Here is a 6794-nt window from a genome sequence, read left to right as displayed (position 1 = left end):
GGCGAACTGTAGGCGAACTTTTGAATCTGGAAAAACGATACAAGTAACCGCTGGCTGTTCACTGGTGAGTGCAAAGGTGAGTGCATAGAAATACGACTGCATAGATTTTAGGGGGTCTGACGATGACGGAACAAAAACGATGGGACTGAGAACAGTGAGAAGCAGACTAAAGCCACATCCTATCCTACATAAGGCACTCATAGGGGGTCGTAGCTTGTCTTCACAAGTACACATACATGTACATGTATGTGAACAATGTGACTCTTGGACACTGATTGGGAAATATTTACACCTTTTTTTTGGAAAACGGCAAAATTTGTGGGTAAAACGGCAGCGTACATGACTGCCCCAAAGAGCTGTGAACGACAAATTAACGAATATAGGCTGGTTCCTTGGCCTGGATGGAGATTTGTTTTGATGAATCCAAAATGCCTGAGTTGGGTAACCAGACATGGCATGATTCGACTGAGTGGTTGTCTTATGCCAACTTGGGTTAGAAATTTGAAGTTTTCTTGCTTAAATATTGTCAAAATTTAACTAAACTAGGCCTATCAGGATTGAGTAATGGTTCCTTAAGGTAAACATGTTAATTAGTTTGAAAAAGTGGATTTTGTTTCCATATCATACGGAACAGGGTGCTAATGGTAATGAACCACCAGATTCCCTCCATATACTTGGCACTGGTTAAAGATCAGAAGTTAATTGCTGTAGTGAATGAATGGCCCAAAATTGAGACCAAAATTTCACACACTTCTAAGAACTGGAAATCGCCCAAATACATGTAGATCGGTGCTTAAATGGGGTGAGTGATCCATACATGCAAAAGGGATTCAAAGAAAATCATTTTTGCGGGTGTCTCCACTTTTTGGATTGACCGTTATGGGGTCAAGGATATGGAGGGAGTGCAATAGAGTGGCCCCCAGTCGAGGGCTAGGCCTAACCATCCTAACACGTTACTGCCTTATTGCAAATACAACATGAGTCATTGTATAATGGCATTGTGGAAAGGCAAAAGGTTCAATGTTTGCACGTTTTTCCTTCCCACAATGCCTTTCTACCATTGCGCAAAATCACCCATAAGCAGTATTTGCGATAAACATGATGAGGCAGTATCGTGTAGGCCTAGGCTAGCCTCACAAATAGGGCTGTAGTGGTTCTCTTTTACAATCTGTCTCTTTTCTATCGCCACCACAGCCCTACTTCAAGGCATGTCTTAAACGCCTGAAATCCAAACTGCAGGACTGTCACAAACTTTGAATCCTAATATCTTCCGAAATGAGAATTACTCAACAATGTTACCTACACCGGCATATTCCTCAGAGTTTAGACTTTTATATGAACACCCTAAAGCTTTCCCAAACCGTATATTTTTCGATGCATGGTAGCTTAATAAATGGGCCTGTAATAATTCTATGCTGACCATGGGCAGCACCATTTAAAAAATGAAAGCAGCGCTTCTTGCGTCGGATTTCAAGGAACCCAATAGGTGCTCTGGTATACACTGTACCATACAAATTTGGCTCCCTGTCACACCTTGCATAACAGACGGAACGAACCGGTGAAATTAAATTTGAATAAAATTAATATGCATGTCACTGTGTCATGCTCCACACACGTGCTGTGGGCGTACTGTACACTAGCAAAGTTCGTGTGCAACTTATTACTAAGGCCACGAGAATGAAAGTTTTAGATTTGCGTCCGGAACATTTGGAAAAGCATGAGGCTTTTTTTTCATTATTCATTATTTTTTGTATATGACAGTGTGCAGAACGCGGAGTGGCCAAGTGCAATGAAATTGTGAATGAATATGTAAAGTACATGTACGTAGTAAGAATTCACAAAAGATCAACAGCAATATGCAATATACTGCATTCCCTGGTAGATGACACTGCTAAATTCTTCCTATATTCAACTGAGCTTAATGCATATTCAGTTCCATAATTGGCATGCCAGCCGCAAGTAGCCACAACCTCACGTTCCATATAAGGCGAATGAGGTCATCAAGGTTGCAAACAGAACTTGACAAGTTTTGATTGGATCATGCAGCGTTCTGTATACTCGCGGCCGGCCAAGGCAAGTCGACATGCAACAGGACGAAGCTGCACGGCTTTGCAGCGCTAATGGGATTGCTTGTACATGTACATGTACTGTAAAGTAATGTCCATGCTTGGTGGATACTTACATAATGTATTCCCCGGCCGGGCCAGGGCAGTGCTTTACGCGCATGCATATAATACAGTCTTACAGAATTTGATCGTTCGTGTAGTAGGTACCGGTACATGTAGGTATGCGTATATATGGATTTTGGACCCTTTTACTGCTGTATGATTTAGGATTTGAAATGGATTTTTTATTCCCACATTTTTCTGAAAATATTGAATTTTTTTTTAATAATGAACGTTTTGGCAGGGTGTTTTGGACCATGCGGGCAGTGGACACAAATCTATAATTTTCATTCTCATGGCCCATGTGTTTTATTCCTCCATGCATGGCCTAAGCAATAGCCTACTGTGGCAACATGAATTATGCATAGATCTACAGCACCTGTCGGATGCCTTGACTTTCCGAACATGAAAAATTAGTTTCTTCAACACGGTAAACCAAGAACAAATTAGAACCAAATTTGTGGTCGGTTTTGTACACAACTTTATACCCGGGGACGTTAGTCGTAATGAAATGAAGACAACGTCCAACATGGTAACATCAGCCTAACGTTAATACCATCTGTCATGACCATGGACTGGTTACATTTCGTAACGCAAAGATTGCATGCGTTTAAACATGTTAAAAACTAATACAGATACCTTGTAGTTGTAGAAAGCTGATAATCTGAATGTGATTGTTTGCAATAAACTCAGCAACCCGATCCAAGCAGACAAACTTTAGATTTGGGCATATCGGGTCCATGGTATGCTGCTGTAACCTGAGTGCTACTTGGGCTGTTAGTACTGGTAAATCATGTAATGATGCATGTTGTGTTGAAATGCATGTGTTGGTGGTTGGAAGGGCATACGATATAGCGCCACCCATTGGCAAAGTTTGTCCAAGAGGCCTTAGTAGTTCTCGCCAAAGATCGTATAGCGCCGCGTTGGCTCTCGCCCGCGTAGAAATCAGTGGTGCGCTTGCTGGGAAGCAAGTTCAATTTTCCTTACCACATAATTTGCTGTGGGCCCATTTGAAGTTTTTTTAAAAGACTTAAAAAGTTTATGCGCTGCACTGACTTACAGAGCACACGTAATGCGTGCTTACACTCTCGCATATATCACATTCGGCGCATCGATATGATGAGTTCGCGCCAGAAACTTTTGAGTTATGCTTCAAACATCATACAGGCGCGTCTAACCATGCATTAAACATGCACGCGGCAACCAATCAGAGACGCGCATTACCTTAGGTCTGGACGCTTGCTGCGTGGGTGGCAAGCCGGGACTTCTCAAGATGGCAGCGTGCTAACCAGAGCTCCGTGGAGTTGTGATCTGAGTTTCGAGTGTAAATCTGACCATGGAGAAATGTGTTTTATTTCTCCATGATCTGACGTACGACCGCTGGTGGTTGGGGATCTACCTCAAGTGTACCTGGTGCGATCGGTTAGTGTGGTGCTTGTTCTCAGGGGTGCACTGAACTAATTGAAGCCCCATTGAAGACAATGTAAAATCGACCACGTTTGCAGCCCCGGTGCGGGCAACCGAAGTCCCTCAGGCCTCTCAAACAAAAAACAAAGTGTTCTGGGGTCAATCAGCTCTCAATTGATTTTCAATTTTTAGTAGGTTAACCAATGAAATTTTTAATTATCCACCCAAAACAAACTCACCTTCCAAAAAGTGAACGTTACCAAGTCTGTCAGCGGCCATTTTTCAAATGACATCCCTCCACCTTTTCAAGCTCTTGGGACAATTTTTCAGTGTCATTTTTCTATGCTTCGCCCTAGGATGGGAGCCCTTGAATCTAGGGAGTTCATTCTGGGCCATTCTTTTACAATCCCACAAATTCTTGAGCCACACAATCTCCTCTTTTCCAAATAAACTGTAGGGGTACTTTTTCAGCGCCTCGGCCTGCCGAAGAATTTCCCTTGAATTGGGCAGTGCACCCTCAGTTGTCGGAGCTGCCGATTATATCAGATCTCTTTGAAGATTGGGGAATCGTTAGACAGTCTCGTTTATTTAAGAAGCAGTAGATTGTAGGGTTAGGGAACCCGTGTGAACCAGTTAATGTGAACTATTATAATCGCCCGTCTTAATCAACTTACCTAGTGTTATTTTGGTAATAACTTGAAAAGGGTGAGGGTTATTTAAGTCACCTTAAACCTTGTTGGAGTTTAGGAACTGTGTTGCTTTGTAAGGAAGTAGAGATTATTGTTGTATAAGTCTACCCTGTTGTGTTGTATAATTACGAAGATTGTATTCGCTTGTGTGGTCAAGACTTATTCAGTTATAAGCCATCAGTAGATTATTTATTTAGACTTGAGGGTTACCCTGATCACTGTGAGGGTTACCTGGTTATTGTGAGGGTTACCCTGATCGCTGTGAGGTTTATCCTGATCACCGTGAGGGTTATTCTGGTGTAGGTTAAGGGTAAGGCTGATTAATCACGTTCGTAGTGCAGTTGACCACGTAGGACAACCTCTCCGTGAGGATAATTTTGTATATAGTTAACTGCTGTTGTATATAGCGGATAACTGAGCACTGACATTGAATAAACCAATCATATAATTGCCTTAGAAATCACTGGTCACTGTTAGATTTAGTCAGTCCCGTATCACTTGTATTGACATTAAGTCTGATCTTTATTGACATTGTGATCAATTACTTAATCACAGAGCGGTGGTAAACTTCCACCAAACGAACAGCCCCTAAGGCATGGTACAACCGTTCGTTACCTGATATCCCCCCCTTGCGTTTTGGATAGCCGCTCATTGTTTGCGTAAGGTTAAATAAACATATTTGTGGGGTTAGGGCCAGGTTAATTCTATCTCCAATCAGGCCAGTCTGCTGGTCCGCCACAAAACTTTGGTGTCAGTTGTCCCGCCACAATAGCAACAAACTCATTGACGCGTCGTCGTTGTTACTGCCTGTTATGTATGGAGGATACCAATAATATTTGCACACGCCCCGTTCCAGAGAAAATGAAGGTAGGCCTACACAGTTTATCTATTCCTATCTTGTCCCCCTGAGCATCTTCAGAATTCGAGATATTTGACTGAATGTCGCTTTTAGGCATCATATTCCTGTGTGACTTCATACACACCCGTGCAGTGCAAACGTGAAGTTTAACGTTTGAGTTACGACGAGAAATATCGGAGAGTCTTAATTAAGTTTGGGATGATTCGTTCGTCGGGAGGTCGTCCCAGTCTACAATTGGCCTTGAGAAAAAACTTTCTGATATGTTTGAGTGTGGCATTGTAGGGAGCATGTAGCACTGTTTTTTTTTGGGGGGGGGAGGGTATATCTTTCTACTTGGGTGGTATGACATGTATGAGGGATTTCAATAGTGTTTGCTTGTGGGCAACGCAACATCAAACACAACGCGGTCTATTGCAAGCGTGCAAGTACTGTACTGTGAAAAATTTGTGCATGTTCACTGCATGCATCGTTCTGGCTATGAAATCGTCCAAACTTTAGCCATGTGAGCGCGAACGGCCAAAAGGGGGATTGTTTTGTGGGCGGGTAAACGCAGGATCTTTTTATTCATTTTTGGGTAACAATTAAAAAGGGTAAAAATTAAATTTACGCTTTTTAAAAATGGTTACATTTTTATTGTTATTTTGTTACCCTTTAAACTTACTACCTGATTACTCAGCCGTAAGAAGAACAGATAAAACTGGTATCTATTCAAATTTGTGAGCAACATCACCTAAAATTTACTATCAAACCTGTTAATGATATGGTGCTTATCAAATCTCAGAAATCAAATTTGGGCCACTCTATTTACTGCAAGCACTTCAACAAAAGTTAACACCTAACACAACCAGCGAAAACTTGATTCTAAGCATGCATGTGAAATGGCCTAGACTGTATTCACGCAAATTATGAAGCAAGATATGGGACGGAGAGAGCCCCCCACTTTGTGTTGATCATTGTTTAATCGGAATCTCGGGAATTCTTTACAGACAGCTAGGGGGGATGAGTTAGGTAACAATACTCTAGGGTGTGTATAGGGGTTGAACATGTGAAGGGGTACCCCTCCGTCCAGTATCTTGCTGGGTAGTATGGAGAAGGGACCCAGTGTATCCAATTCAATGTATTGTTTACATTCTAAACCCTTAATTAGATGGTAACAGGTAATTTAGAGGTTGGAATGAAATCTTATTAGAACAGAGTCTGCTTCTTTAAACTTAACATTTTCAAATAAATACACTACGTTGGGGCGTTATTTGTCCTACCAAAGCAAATATGGAAATGAAACTTACATCAATAGATAGAGAAAGATTTGCTCTTTCAGATGCCACCACCATTGCTGGATTTGGACAGTTTTCAGGCCTGTTATGGTCCAATATAGGGACCCATCTTTGCCTGGGAACACAACCTGTTTAATACGTGTAGGCAAACGGAGAATTTAAAAAAAACAGCAAGCAGAAGAACAAGAACTCTTGCAAACTTCCAGCGTTATTTTTCTACTGAAAGCAAATATGGAAATGAAACTTACATTAATGTATAGAGAAAGATGTGTTCTTTCAGATGCCACCAAGATTGTTGGATTTGGACAGTTTTCAGGTCTGTTATGGTCCAATATATGGACCCCTCTTTGCGCGGGAACCCAACCTGTAACGTGTAGGCAAACGGAGAATTTCAAAAAAT

The sequence above is a fragment of the Acanthaster planci genome, linkage group LG12, assembly GCF_054643075.1.
Source record: "Acanthaster planci isolate LZ-2023a linkage group LG12, COTS_SCS, whole genome shotgun sequence".
NCBI lineage: Eukaryota > Metazoa > Echinodermata > Asteroidea > Valvatida > Acanthasteridae > Acanthaster > Acanthaster planci.
The sequence above is the reverse complement of the archived record's forward strand: the minus strand, read 5'-3'. Positions refer to the sequence as shown.